Raw genomic sequence first — 16,793 nt, 5'->3', positions numbered from 1 at the left:
GCTGGATGTCCACTGTGGTTTTCTCTGCATCTTCATCTTTTTCTACTGTGACGAGACAAAATATGAAAAGATATTGCATGAAAGAACCAAAGGGTGAAGGGTATCAAAATGCTTTTGAAATGCACCTAAAGTCCTAGAGCAGCCAGAATAAAAGTGTACAGAGGGTTCTGAGAGGAAGCTAATGCATTCATCAAGCCTTTGGGAAAGCAGTTTCTTGTAAAGCTATGGACTTGATTAAATCAGTCAAAGGGTCTTTAATAGCTCTCTTTTGCCAGGAGGTAGAAGTACTTGTATATCTGGTGGCTCAGTTCTAGTGAGAAGAGAAAGTGGCAGGTGAAGAAGAGGAATAGCAAGGGCCTTAGTGGTAATTGTGTAGTATGGGTAAATGAGTAGCGAGAACTGAGACATTTATCTCTGCCCTTACATAATGCTTAAAGCAGTGCTGGAGAAGGAATAACAAAACAACATCTTGGAGACACAGAGATCAAAGCTAAGAAAAAAAAATGGGTGTGGAAAATGTAAAACGGCAGCCTGTATGAATTAGGTCTTTTTATGTTCCAAATAACAGAAAACTTAAAGTGTTTAAAACGAGAGAGGGCTTCCCTGGCAGCGCAGTGTTTGAGAGCCAGCCTGCCAACGCAGGGGACATGGGTTCGTGCCCCGGTCCGGGAGGATCCCACGTGCCACGGAGCGTCTGGGCCCGTGAGCCATGGCCGCTGAGCCTGCGCGTCCGGAGCCTGTGCTGCGCAGCGGGAGAGGCCACAGCAGTGAGAGGCCTGCGTACCGCAAAAAAAAAAAAAAAAACAAACAAAAAAGAGAATTTATTGACTTAACGGAACTGGGAAGACTGGAGGTAGGGCAGGCTTCAAGACTGGTTTGATCTAGCTCAGAAATGCCCTGAAGAACTCTCTTTGCTCTGCCTTTTGTTCATGGTGTCGGTTTTGTCTTTAGTTTGATTTCACACATGGGTGCAAGATGGCTGCCAACAGCTCCTGGGACTGCAATCTTTCTCATAAATGTCCAGAAAGAGAGGGAGAGATAGAGGCTCTTTCTCCCAACCAAACAAAAGTCCTGGATTTCAATCTGATAAGATCAGTTTAGGTTATGTTTGTAACGGGAATGGGCTCAAACTGGGTTGCAATCCAGTGCTCACATCAAGAATTGGGGGAAAGAGATCAATGACGCTCAAACTGTACAATGGTGGTGGTGGGGAGAAGAGCAGCTCACAATGTTTTCTGTGACTCAAGTTTATCAATTCTGCATGGTTCCCGAGAAAGGAGACATTCCATCAAGTAATGTTTTCCCTCTTTCCTTAATAGAGTTATCTTAGAAGAATTTACATTATTTCTCAAAGTGTAGTTCATGGACCAAAATTATAAGCGTTGATTAAATGAAGATTCCTGGGCCCTTCCCATGACCTGATTCATAATCTCTGTGAGTGGAAGCTGGGAATTTGCATTTTTAGTAAGCTTCCTGGGTGGTTTTTATGCCCATTAAAATATGGAAATTTCATAGAAACTTGCTCAAAGATAAAGGTATCAGGAGACTATCTTCTTGCTTTAGGAAGGTTTGATAAAGTTTCTTACAGTACCTTCGCAAACTGTCTTCAACAAAAATAGCCATCAATAATTGCCACCCTAATAACATCTCATGTTAACATGGACCTTATTTTATCTTAGTAAAATGTTAAAATCTTTTATTATATCTATCTACAAAATGTTTTATATATTTTATGGGGAGGGGGAATACATCTAGCTCTTTGGCATCATGCAGGCAAAAAAATAATGCATTTCATTATTCTCTTGTTAAGGGAATTAAACACATACACTTAAACTTCATCTTAACTTCCTTTTGGATCCAGTGATGGGTATTGCTTATAAATATTATAAACTTATAAATAAGTTTATAATCAACTTATAAACTTATAAATCTCTCATCAACTTATAAATATTGATGAGAGATGGTTCTCTACTATATTTGGAAAAAGGGCAAGTAACTTCTAACTTTACTTGGCTTCTTTTTTATCATGTAGAAATTCATTTTCTCCTGAGAGACAAAAAAAGAATGAGGATTTGTCCTCTAGCTGACCAATGATTTACAGGTAAAATTTTTTTCACAAAATTGGTTGATTTTGATTAATTTTTCCTTATATACTGAGATAGATAAATAATGTTATCTTTTTTATCATCCTATATTATCCACTGGTGACAGTGAATCTCAAAGCATGAAGAACCTGAATGAGTTTTCCAATGGATTGGTATCATAGGGACAAAACTTATAATGAATCATGTGCACGTATTTTAAACTTATTTGTTCATTCAAAAATATTATTGTGTATCTAGTATATACTAGGCTGTTGTGCTCAATGTGGAGGATATAGTCATCAGTAAAACGTATGTGGTACCTTCTCTCACGTAGTTCATACTCTAATACTGTGCTATTCAATATGGTAGCCACTAGTCACATAAGACTATTTGTATTTAAATTCAAATTAAAGGAAATTAGAATTTAGTTATTCAGTTGTTTTAGTCACATTTCAAATGCTTAACAGCCATATGTAGCTAGTGGCTATTGCGTGAGACAGCACAGAAATTGAATATTTTCATTGGACAACACTGGTGGTAGAATCAAACAGACTTCACTTCAAATCATGGTTCCAACACTTAGTAGTTGTATGATCTTGGAAAAGTTACTTAATTTCTCTGAGCCTCAGTTTCCTGATTTCTAAAATAGGGATATAATAGCTATGCACAGCATTATAGTGAAGATTACATGAGATAATGTTGGGATAAAAATTAAATGAGATAAAGACTTTTAGGTGAGTAATTAGCATATGGTAAACACTCAGTAATTCTGGACTATCATCATCATCTTGAGCACTGAACATTCTGTTGATCATAGAAGCATTTTATGCTATTCAGCAGATGCTGGATGGATGGGAGAAGATGGATCTTGGCTGTGGTGTCCTTGTCACCCAGACTCCATTCTAGAGTTCTCCAATGAAGTGCTTTTAGATTTCTTGTGCTTGTTTACTTGAACTATGAACTGCATGGGGTCACAAATCACCCTTTCAATATATGAGACTGCTTTTAAATATAAGAGAGTTTTGAGAACCACCCAACTCTTTCTTCTAATGTTAAACAACAAACCAAGGGACATAATGACATTGTGGCTTTTAAAAAATGATATTGTAGGGCTTCCCTGGTGGCGCAGTGGTTGCGCGTCCGCCTGCCGATGCAGGGGAACCGGGTTCGCGCCGCGGTCTGGGAGGATCCCGCGTGCCGCGGAGCGGCTGGGCCTGTGGTCTATGGCCAATGCGCCTGCGCGTCCGGAGACTGTGCTCCGCAACGGGAGAGGCCGCGGCAGGGGGAGGCCCGCATACCACAAAAAAAAAAAAAAAAAAAAATGATATTGTAGTAAGTGGGCACAGCTAATGGGGTGAATTTATTAACATTATCTTAGGCAGAGTTACCTGCTAGTGCAGAGTAACAGTTTTTATCTCCAAGACCAGTTGCAACTGATTTGTAATAGGTTCCTATAGAGCTTTTGAGAAGTATTATAAGGCCTATCAAAACATAGCAGGGAAAAACTCTGTGATCAATTAGTGATGTCTGCCAAGGGCACTGGAGTTAGGAAGGGTTGGCATATATTTACATATTTATCAACCTTTTTTAAAGGCCAAGTTGATTACAGAAACAAGTAGGTTTCTTATTTTTGGTTGCTATTGCTAGTTGCAGCCATCTTCAGTAGATTAAAGTTTATCTGTCTGATGTCTAAAATTACCTCAGGCCTATTTTCTCTAGGGTATAAAATCCTGCACTACTTGAAGGCAGGGAGCAGGGACAGTGCTTTACATTTCACAGTCCATTAGTTCAGGTGACAACTCTTGAGATATGCAATTTATGCTATTACTTAGCTCCCAAATTAGTGAGAGGTGGGAGGAAATAATAAAAGACGTAAAAATCTTTCTAAAGTACGATTACGCTGTGTCACTCCCTACTCAGGAGCCCACAGTGGTTCCCTGTTGCTAATGAGCATCTCTTTGTAACTTTGGAGATATTCTATAAGCCAGCTCCACATCCTATGTTTCTACACTTATTTTTTACAACTCACCAACAGCAGTAGTCCACTCCAGAGCATCCCAAAGCTACACAGTGCCCAGTTTATTTTTCTTGGTAATAGTTCCATATTTGTTGGTTTGATCTTCCCAAACAGATTATTTGCATTTAAAAAATAGGGTTATGTCGTACATGTCTTATAAACTTCCCAATGCATTTACTGCAACGAAAAGTAGGCACTAAATGATAAGACCCCTGAGGATAGGGGCCTTCTTAACAGTCACTGGGCTCAATAAATATTTATTGATCTTGTTTCTTGATTGCAGTATTTCAATAAATATTTGATTGATTCCCTGATCAAAAAGAGAAACTGAAGTATTCCTGTTATTTTTCTGTTATAAATTCATTGTAGCAGGTATTCTGTCTCTTTGTGTAAAGGAAATAACATGATGTTGTCTACAACAGGGATTGATTGACATTGAAAAAAAAAAACCACATCATTCTTCTAACAGTTTCCTTGAGGCAGCTTTTTGGGAGAGACCTGAGTATCTGACTAATTTCTGAAGGGTGATTTATGGTATATATAGCTAATGAGAACAGGGCAACTCTGGATAGATATCTCTAGGTATATCTTACAGCTATAAATTATGGTTAATAGTCACAAACTAAAAATTCCAAACCCTTAATATGTTAAGAGATTTGATTCATAAACACTTTTACCCCAATCTTGAAAAATTATATTACCTCAATATGTTGTAAAGCAGCAAAACAATTATTAAAAAATTGGATTCTTTTTGCAATTATTTTGGACTATGGATTAAAATTGTATTAGAGTCATTTACAACCCCCAAAGTTATTTATTTTCTTTTGTTCCAACTAAAATCATGAATGATTTAAAGGGGAAAGACTGAGAAAGTGTGGGCATGTATGAAGCTAAAGTGATATTGGTTTTATTAGTAAAACATGTTTACATAGGAATTGTTAAATATAAAAGAAAACAGCTTTGTTTAGCAACAAATAGGCAGGTGTAGAACTATAATTTTATAATATTATTGATGATTGTGGGGAAATTTTACTCTTAGTACTGTATTTAAATCACAGAAGTATTGTAAAATAGTTTGAATTCTGTAAATGTGAAAGTATGTGACGTTCCTTCCCTCTCTCCTTCTCTTTCTCTCTCTCTCCCCCCACCCCTTGCCCTGCCACCATCTCCCCCTTACTCCTGAATTCATCTTATTATATTAGATCTACCTTCTTACTCAAAACAATAGCTTTACAAGAAAATTCCAATATGGAATTAAATCCTGGCATACAAGTACACAGATAACCTTTTTTGATGAAGGAAGGTTTGTTTTGGGGCCCTCTCCAGTAGGCTAATATCTGAATACTAGAATGAGGCTGTATATCAATATTCCTAAGTAGGAGGAACACTGTGGCTCTGGTCTTATTCAACTACTTAACAACACCCAGTGCACAGGACTCTCTCTCCCTTCCATGCCTTTGTACATGTCATGCCTTATTGCTATAATAGAAGCACTTTTCCTGCCTGTCTCACCTCAGTAACTTCTATTTATCCATGAGGTTCTGATTAGCCCCCATACACCCCAACACCTCCCCCCAACACCCCGCCCCCCACACACACACCCCTACCTTTGGCTAGGTCAGGGACCCTTTCTCTCTCAGTGTGCTCACAGCACTCTGAACTTGCCTCTTTCATAGCGGGTGAAACCTATATTGTCACTTGTCACCTTACTTGATTTTCTTCACACTTGCTCCTTGAGGACAGGGAGATGTTTTAATTTCCACAAAATGCCAGCACCTAGTCCAGTGCCTGGCATTGAATAGAAACTCTGTGTGTATTGGTTTAATGAATGGATAGTTGATAAAATCTTATTCAAAATTCTTCACAATTACTGAATAAATACAAGCAGTTTTATTATTAGATTATTAACTCTTCAAGGGTGAGAACTATGAACTATGTTTATGAACCCTCAGTGCCTACAGTAATCTTTTGCACACCGATGTACTGAAAGAAATGCTTGCTGCAGGGTTGAATTGCTACTTTCAGATATTATCAATAACTATGATAAGGTCCTTGATATTTCCTAATTAGTAAAAGTTGGGGCAGAGGCAAGTTGGTTTTCTCAACAGAGGATACTAGTTTGTAAGTTTTATAGAAATTATCTGTTGTTGCTTCTAGAGCAAGCTTTCCAAAATTTATCTGATAGTGAGAATCATCCGAGCGCCAGTCACAAAAATATAGCTCTCTTGTTCCCACCCCAGACCTACTGCATTAGAGTCTCCAGGAGTGGGGATTTTCCTCTGACTTGGGAGGTTTAGGATACTATTCACAAGACTTAAAAGCAGTTTTACCTAAGTGCTCTGATAGCCACATTTTATATTCAAAATTATAAATTTGCTTTTTCCTCAGATTACAAAGTACATTCTATCTTAGTGCATCAGAATGATTCCAAATACTAAAAAGTTTCAACTTAGTAGAAGTCCATAATAGTCAGGATTCCTTTGAGAGCCAGATTTTCTGATTTGATTAGCCTTGGGCCTGTTCAAATTAAATTTAAATACAAGCTCAAAAAGAGACAGTGAAGCTTCAAAAGCATCTCGTCAAGGAGAAAACTGAGAATGGCTCCTTTTCCAGGGATTTGGCCATTCCTACAAACTGATGGTACTCACCAGGTGAGTCTTTAACCTTCTCCCTTGCACACCAAACAGGCACACATGTGTGTAACAACTCCCTGCCACCACCGTAAAGCAAATTACAAGGAACAAAGGACGTTAGCCTTCCGGTGCTTAGGAGGGAGGTACCCTGCAGAAACACACAGGGGACACAGAACAAACAAGGAAGAACTAAGCAGCTAATGAACAGGACAGGAAACTAAACCAGAAAAATAAACAGGCAGAAAAAGCAACTGGTGACCAAACAAAGGAGCAGGATGACTCTGCCGAACCCAGGAGCCTGGTGCTCACCTGGGGCACACCTGCTGAACAGGTGAAGAGAAGCGGCTGGGGCTGAAGCCTTCTGTGGGTCCCAGCTCCCACTCCTCCACACCCTGAAACAGCGGCAGAGTAACCAGGAGAGCTGTGTCTGTGCCTCCGTGCTCTTTTGCCCTGATGGAAGACCCATAAATACTTTATTACGAAGAGCCCATAGACAAGGCAATGGTTACAGCAAACAAGTAGCAGGAAGGATGGACTGAAACTCATCAAAGCTATAATGTTCACTTAATTAAAAGAAAGCTTCTGCTTCTGCTGGGTAACTAGGTTCAACTATAGCCACATTAGAGGTGAGGATGACAGTAAGAGTGGTTATCAATAAATATTTGTAATTTGTTTGCAATACAAAAATCCTTTCTTTGGGAGGCTCCAATGTAAGTGGACACACATATTAAATATAACTAACAAATATTTATTAAGCACCAATGCTATATAATGTACATATTAAATATATTTTGTTAAAGACAGTCAACCCGACAGTGAGGCTGCATGTGTAAAAGTGCCTGAAAAGAAAGGTTTGATTATTAACATGTTTCTCAAATGCTCATTTGAGGTTTATTTGGGGTGGGGTAGAAGAGTGGGTGGGGAATTGTCAGAGAATATTCAAAAGATTGATTCTCTTTATAAAGGGACACAATGAAATTTGCCATTTTCTGATTCATACAGAGCTTTCCATGAAAAGTTCTATTTTTTTAGTGAAATTATATTTGTCCTGCTTGAAAACACTCTTGCACATTTTCTTAAGGAAAAAAACTTCAAAGGTAAGTTAGAACCATTTCTATATTTCTTAACTATAGATTAATCAGAGGGGGAAATGTTTTTCATGGCTATAGAGCCAGAAGTGAGGTTGATGCACAAAATTTGAGCCATGAAATCTTATGTTTCCAAAATGTGAGGCACAAATTTACCTCTGCAATTTCTAGCAGCCGATGAAAAGAGGGAAGCACTGCCAGTTACAAGATATAGTATATACATGAAAGCAAAAACCAAACCAATTCTTCAAACCAAGAACAAAAATATGGATACTGAGACCAGAGAGAAATGTCTCCCATACCTGCTCTTAGAGAGGATTCTGAGCAACAGAAAAAAAGAAAAATCTGTATAGTCCTTATGATAAATATCCTTTGCTTCAATTTCTTATTTTTAATTTAAGCTATCTTGCCGAATTGTATGAATTACTGTTAGAATTTAAATCTGTTTAGAACAAGGTTGGGATAAGTCAAGAGAGAGAAAAATATACCTGTCTGAATTAGGAAATGGAGACCCAACCTTCTGGAGCCCCTTTTCCCTTAGTTTTCTAAGTATCTGTTCGGTCTCACTGTTTTACTTTTCTAAGAAAAACTTTGAGAATGCCTTCGTCACTCTACAAATAAAAGTCCTTTTGGATTATTGTACCAGAGAAATACAAAGGTGTGGCTTTCTTAGCCCTGAGAGTTCTGGGCCCGCCCTGTGGATGTCCAAGAAAAGGAGCTAAGTCCATGTCTCTCCATTCATGTTGACCTTTAGACAGAACACACCATAGAGAATAGCCTGGCACTTGAGCTTATCAAAAATGTAGACTTTTTTTTTCTCACCCTTGGACATTTGCTCTTTTCCCAAAACCGCCCTGTACTTTCCCATCTCTGCACCTTTGCCTGACTTAGTGTCTGCCTCTGGAATGCTTTTCCCTTCCCACATCTGTGTCTTGTCAGCTTGTAGAAATCATACATCTTTTCTAGGTCAATCCAAATGCCACTTCATCCAGGAAGACTTGTCTGCTTACCCAAATGTGATTACCACTGCCCAAATCTCCCAGAGTCCCTCAACTAACATAGAATAAGAACACATTCTGCCCTGCATCTGAGACACCTATGGATAAGCTTTATTTTGTCGATTTGATCAAAAGTTCCCTGGGCGATTTTTTTTTTAACCTCCCGTAAATCTGTAATTTTTCAAAATAAAAAGTTAAAAACAATTCCCTGAGGATATTCAACTTTATACATCTCTCCCCAAAGATCTAGGACAGTGACTGGCACTCAGCAGTAGACCCTTGACAAGGACTGTGGAGTAATGTCCTGAGTGAACATTGAGGCACTACATGTGAATGGGCTTTAAACTTCGAAAACCTGGGTTTGGGGCTTAGCTTTCCTTCCTACTTGGGAAAATCTGGGACAAATCGCTTAGTCTTTCTAAGCCTCAATTTTTCATCTGTCAACTGAGAATAATAATGTCACTTCACTGGGCTATTATGAAGATTAAGTGAGATAATAAATGTGCTAGTATTTCATTAGCTGTAAGCACTGTGGCCATGTTAGTTATTATTATGATTGGTACTAAAGCAACTGTATATATACAACCCTCAGAGTTGCCCTCAGTGCCAGTCAGTTGTAGGTGGAATAATTCTATGACAGTTTTAGATTGTCACCCTTCCTATCTCCTTGTCATACTTTATGACATTCTAGAAGCACGCTTTATCTTTCGATCCCTCCCTACTGTCCCCAAAATGACCTATTCTATCTTCTTCATTAGGACTTAGAGATAGTTGGAAGAACAGAAAACCAGAACACCTTCATAAAATTGTGCTCTGGATCATTTATAACATGACTATATGTTTATAGTCAAAACATTTCTAATTCAATTTATGCTCTGAAAATCATTATTCAGTATGAAATATTTGTATGAAGGAAGGCCCTGACTTATAAATACCAACTCATGAACAGTCCGTTTTTGGCCTAGAACAAGTGTCCTAGAACAAGGACTTCAGCTGTATACCACCAGAAATTCAGGACAGGCCATTGGCGGTCTTAGTAGGAGACAGTGAGGAACTTCATGGGAAGAAACCCCATTAACCAAGAGAATGGAGTTCACAGACTGGATGCAACAGCAATGGTGCATCATGCTGTGTCCTACTTAGATAGTTCTCAGGCTTAGGCCTCATACTACCACTTTAACAGGAAAAATATATTAAAATAGCTTAATTACTACAGAAGAATGCTACGAAATGCAAGTCAGAACTTCTTTGTGAGCCCACTAACAGTGTAATCAAGGGAGAAGGAGGCTCAGTGTCTTTTTCTCTATAGTTCAGAGACTACTAAAATCCAAATTAGCAAGTAATAGAAGTTTTGCTACACATCAGAAGGAACTGATGATTTCCCTGGTGTGACCTGGGCCCCATGCGGTCAGTGTTAGAAGCAGAAGAGGACTTCAGTGGCAGAGGAGTTGACCCAGTGCCCTGGGACATACCTCGTCATCTGAGACCACGTGGGGTGGACCCCTTGTGGTGGCTATGGGATCTGTACCTTAGAGCACACATGAGACATACCATAAATGCACCATGAACTTGAGAAAGAGTGGAGTTGCCACTATTTTGTGGGTAGAGACCAAGCCAGACAAATGCTTTTCAATTTTATTAATGTAACCCTCTCAAACCCCTCCCCAGGGCTTGGGAAACCATGGGTTATTCCCATGTAATCAATCTCACTAATTGACTTCTCTCCATGATCCAACTTTACCCACTCACCTTTGCCATCAGGATCACCAGGAACTCATGCTGGCCCAAATCCATCTCATTTTGCTCCTTCTTCTTTAGCTCTAGTTTCAACTCCTCTTTTTTCATCTTCATGCTTGTGTTCAGGAAAGGAGGTGGAAGGAGCCAAGAGGAAGTGTCCTTTTGTCCTGAGTTGAAACAAGGAATCCCCTTTCTTATGGAAACACAGCTTTTCATAGTGTGTGGCTTCCAAAGAGCTCTGAGAATTCTAGACTAAGAGGTTTTGCTGTGATCTAAACTTTCTTACACTGATTATATCATTCCATTGGGACTATGCAATTTGTATTCCAACCAACCAATTTCTTCAGCCATATCTTCCAGACTGAGAGGTCTATAAGGAGAAGAACTTGACTCACTTATTTTACACTCACTCCATAAGAGGGACTTGCTTCATGTTGGTTGAATTGAATCATATAATTTAGGGATCATCTATTTTAGCCAATACAACCTTAAGATAGGAAAAACTTTTTCTCAGCCTCAGGGCTTCAATAGTCTGCTATCTCCTAATTCAAATGACATTTTCCTGTTAAGTACACGGTCCACACCACTGAGTTCTATCATATATAGTCTATCATTCATCAATATAGTGATGTAAATATAATTGACATGTTTTCTCTTAATTTGGTTAAGTGCTATACTTGGTGGCATTTTTACTCCATCTCTACTGAATTCAATAGTTAGATATGATTTCTTTTGTGCTAAAAATAACAAAGATAGTATTTGGAAGAAATCAGAATGGACGAGCTGATAAATTATTTATAGCAATTTCCAGCAGCCTGCCAATCTGTTTTGTAATGTAGTCGAATCTTAATTTTTAATGAAGGAACCTATGAAAATCTGCTGGGGTGAAAAACATGACCTCTAAATGATACCACAAAGGAGCCCATCACGTAGGTGGGTGGACCCTTCCTTTCCCATCACCTCACGAGGGGGCTTCACCTCCAGCTGACCTTACCTGGTCCAAGCTGAGGGGAGTTGGTTGGTACAAAACCTAAGACAGGAAAGGTGGAGTGAGGGAGAAGCCCAGTTCTGAAAGGCGATAAAACAAACCACCTTGGGGGACCATTGTGTGCCATTTCAAAAGTTTGTTTTGACTAATGCTCTGTGCTATTCAACTTTATATCCTTAATCTGTTGTGTCTGTTTCTAGTAAAAACTAATAATAATAATAATAATCAGGGGAAATTAAGGACAATGAGAGAGTATTAGTGAATACAGATAGAGGACAGATGAAAGCAGCCTTATGGAGGAAATGCCGCTTTATCTCTGATGATACATCTTAATGTGAATTTTGTCAATCCCATTTTTACCACTTGTGCTTCAGTAAAAAAGCATTTGACTTGATATGGTCTTACTCCTAATTAAATTCCCCAAATTGTTAATGGACCTTTTGCTGTTCAGAGAAATCCAACAGACCTGCTCACTTTGAGCTGTTGCATATTAAATGTTAGAACTTGTATGATCTTGGAGATCATTTGCTCCAAACTCCTCACTGAGTAGATGAGGAAACTGAGGCTCAGAAATGTTAAATGGCTTGCCCAAGGTCACACAACAGCTAATGAAAAGGTCATATAGTACTTCACGTCCTTTGAATCCTGGCTTCATCCTTTCTAGTATATATTCTCTTCCATACCCTGCCATCTCCACCATAGACATATGCATAGGGTCTGAACCCTAACACATGTTTATTTTAAACCATGCTTTTCCTCAATATCCCTGTTGTTTTACTTCTTTACTTCTTTACTTGCTTTACTTCTTTACTTACACTACTTCTTTACTTTACTTCAGCTCTTCTTCAACAAACCTAAGGAAGGCACTCTATGAAAAAGAGTCATACTGTCTTTTACCGTGGGGTTCTCTGAATTTAAAATAGTAGAAGGCAGTGAAACAGTGATAATACATTTGAGGAAAAGAGGGCAAATCAGATGATGAAGAGAGCAGAAGCCTTACCTGCATTAATACCACTCTGAGGGGAGCAAGGGAGACTTCCTTTGTGAATGGCGAAGAAAGAAGTTGTGATCTGTTTGTGCAAAACTTCAAATCATTTAACCGACAAAACAGAGTTTAATTTAGCCCACAAGAACACTATGAATCACTGGGGTGGTGGAAGGTGAAACTCCCTTTGATACTCATAAGTAGAAAATTGTGAGCAGAAATTGCTCACGTAAAATAAACTTTCAGTTGTGTTGCAACATGTTGGAGAAACAGGTAGAGACGGCTTGAAAGTTCTTAATGGTTGAAATTCCTGCAGCTTTTGCAAAGGGCTGTATGAATTGAAATCTAAATTTATCATCATGTCTGTGCTCCATGACTTAGTATAGCGCACTGGGTAATGATCTAGTCTAAGGAATTGCCAGTTGTATTGGTAATATTATAACTTGAAAGTTCTTAATGGTTGAAATTCCTGCAGCTTTTGCAAAGGGCTGTATGAATTGAAATCTAAATTTATCATCATGTCTGTGCTCCATGACTTAGTATAGCGCACTGGGTAATGATCTAGTCTAAGGAATTGCCAGTTGTATTGGTAATATAAACTGTGCATTTGTTAAATGCAAACTTATTTTAAGATGTTATTGCAGCCCCAGTGGCCCTCTATTTTGCTATCAACTGAGTTAAACTTGGAGCAGTATAGTGAAGAAATAAAAGGACCTATTTTCTATGAATTAAACCAAGATAGAAATAAGAAATTAAGTTACTATTACTCATCAAAAATAATTTTGTCGGGCTTCCCTGGTGGCGCAGTGGTTGAGAATCCACCTGTCGATGCAGGGTACACGGGTTCGTGCCCCAGTCCGGGAAGATCCCACATGCCGCAGAGCGGCTAGGCCCGTGAGCCATGGCCACTGAGCCTGCGCGTCCGGAGCCTGTGCTCTGCAACTGGAGAGGCCACAACAGTGAGAGGCCCGCAAAATTTTGTCCTTTTATGAAGATTTTCAAAGATAATAAAATAAAAGAGGTCATATAATATACATTTATGTACCCATCACTTAGATCTAATAATTTTTAACACTTGCCATATTTGCTTCATATTGATACGTTTTGTTTCTGCTGAATTCTTTTGAAGTAAATTTCAGACACCATGACATTTCACTTCTAAACACTTTAATATACATCTATAAAAATATGAATATTTTTGGTATAACCACAAGACCAATATCTCTACTAATATAATTAACAAATATCTCCTAATAGTGCCTAAAACCCAATTGATAATCAATTTACCCCATATATATTTTATAGCTGGATATGTTTAAACCAGGATCCAATTAAGACCACACATTACGTTTAGCTGTTATGACTCAAATTTCTTGTAATCCAAACCAATAGCACCTGTCCACTCCCCCACCAACATACATTTTTTTAATATAACATTGACTTTTTTACATGACTACAGGCTAGTTGTCCTGTAGAATGTCATATTGTTTTTGGTGATGGTTTAACTTTTTCTTCTATTCCCTGTGTTTCCTATAAACTGGAATTTTTGCCTATAGGTCTAATTAAACTCAAGTGAAACATTTTTCGGCAAGAATATTTCATAGAAACTTAACAGTTCCACTCCTACATATACACTTGAGAAAAATGAGAGCATATGGCCACCAAAAAAAGTCTCCTTACAAGAATGTCCATAATAGCATTATTTACAATCACTCCAAATTGGAAACAACCTAAATATCCATTAACAGAAGAGCGAGTAAACAAAATGCAAGATATTCATACAATGGCATACTACTTAGCATTTAAAAGGAATTAACCAGTGATACACACGTTAGTATGGATACATCTTAAAAGCATAGTACTGAGCAAAAGAAACCATTCATAAAAGTGTACATATTCTATGATCCCATTTATTTGAAGTTCAAGAACTTTCAAAATTAAACTATGATGTTAGCAATCAAAACAGTGGTTGACTTTGGAAACAGGGGAAACTGGCTGACTATAAAGGGGCAGGAGGGAATTTTCTGGGACGATGGAAAAGTTCTATATCTTGACTTGGGTGTGGTAACATGGGTGCTCAGATTTTTCAAAACTCATTGAACTACCTTGACTTTTACAGTATGTAAGTAACAGCCCAATAAAAGGAAAAAATAGGTGGCTCTACATACATCATATTGCATTTCTCAAGATACACACAGTTATTATTTGTGACACTAAGATTGATCACTAGAAAACATAAACATTTTAGTGTACTTTTTAATTTAAAAAAAAGCTAAGTGAGAGCATGGTGAGAATTCCAAGATCAGAGACACCTTTTGGATACAGTCCAATTTTTTTCCTCAAAATCAAACTGAGCCCTCTGAAAACGAAAAGGTTGTTCTTACCCTTTTGTGGGAAAGAAGGGCAATGTGGTGGGAATGGATGAACTGAAACAAAATCTCATGTAAAAGTAAGGAGTAAGGAGATGCTGATCCAGAAAGATGAGAAATTTAGGAGAGTGAGAGAAAAAAGGTCCCAGGGACCCACCCACCCACAAAATCACAAGGCAATCAGAGTGTACTTTTCAGAGAGAGGAGGAGGGCTCAGGAGCCGAGCTGGTGGAGATCTGCTGAGATAAGCAGCACCTCCCTAGCTTGGGCCCTGCAGAGTCTCCCAGCGCAGGACCCTCTGGCGACACCTGCTTGGTGCCCGGCCACACCTGTCATACCCTGGACTTCAGGGCCTGGGGACGGCACTGCCCAGTTCTAGCAGCTGCATGGCACTCAGGACTTCTCAGGATAGGGGCCTGTGTGTCTCCTGGTTGGATGGGGTAATCTGAAAGCTCACTAAAGGGTTTTGTCCTCATAATTCCCAGAGGGATTATTGCTTCACCGACGGTTTTTAATCATAGCATGTCGTGAAACAACATCGATATAAAAGAAATATTGACACAACCCAGAGGGCTGAGGCTTCTGAGTTTGACATTTGTAATGGTGGGTCTGACTTTAAGAAAACCTGAGGTACCAAATCCTAGATGCTAAAAGCTGTTTTCACAAGGCAGGCTGCAAGGAAGGTTCACATTCACATTGCAAAAGGATGTTTCACTTTATAAAAATGGTTTACCACCGGTTTCCTTAGATCATCCATCCATCCCCCCTTCCCCCCGCCACACACACACACACACACACACACACACACACACATTGGTCACAGGACTCAGAGTCAGTCGTTCCTTCTCTCCCAGCTGGTGAGAACACAGGCTGTGCCTCACCAAGCCATAGGCAACTTTCCAGAGACGGGATGCGATTTATGTTTTCTTTGCGATGTGTGCGCTGTATTATGAAGTCTTCTTTCTATTAAGTATTTCAGAGCCTTGAATCTATAATCTTTCAAAAGTTCTCCTTAAGGAAAGGTATGGAAGAATGATTATTAAAACATGTATTGAATGAGAACATGTTCTATCTTAACGACAAACTATAAATCAAGTTAAAAGGATATTGTCTCACCAGAAACCATATTATTGAAATATGATAATGCTCTGTGGCCTCCTATGATTTGAATCATTTAATCTATTTATTTATTCATGTATACCCTCTTTCCAATATATATTTGAAAATGTTTACAAAATACATGTGATTCCAAGGGATAAAATAAGACATTGTCAAATCAAGATAGAAAGAAAATATGGGTATGGAAATAACACCAGGGCAAAGTTTAACATGTGTTGTCATGTCTTGTCCAGTACTAGAGGCAGGAACAGATTTAGCCCTGAGCTTACTGGACTCAGGTATAGCAATAAAATCTTGCTCAGGGGAAATTCCTCCAGTGGATCCTCATAAAGGGGGCAAGGTGTGATGAGAAAGACTTTTCCCATCTCCACCTCAGATAGTGAGTTTCACTTAATTACTTCTCATGGTGCCCATCAGTTCATGGCTAAGGCCAAAGTTAAATGTAATGTAATGTTAAATGTAAACTTGTGTAATTTTCAAGAAATGCAGAGTAGAGAGTTTAAGGTTATAGTCTCTGGCAACAAATGAAATAACAACTGAGCTTTTATTGAGCACTTAATATGTGCCAGACATTCTAAGCACTTGACATGTATTATTTAATCCTCAGGATGATGTCATGAGGTTATCATTCTCATTTTTAACAGATGATTTAAAGAGGCAAGGGAAAGTAAAAGTTGAACACACTTTTACCTTCCCATGCCTTTTTAAATCATCTGTTAAAAATGAGAATGATAACCTCATGGCATCATCCTGAGGCTTAAATAACACCGAAGTA

The sequence above is a fragment of the Physeter macrocephalus genome, chromosome 1, assembly GCF_002837175.3.
Source record: "Physeter macrocephalus isolate SW-GA chromosome 1, ASM283717v5, whole genome shotgun sequence".
Lineage (NCBI taxonomy): Eukaryota > Metazoa > Chordata > Mammalia > Artiodactyla > Physeteridae > Physeter > Physeter macrocephalus.
The sequence above is the reverse complement of the archived record's forward strand: the minus strand, read 5'-3'. Positions refer to the sequence as shown.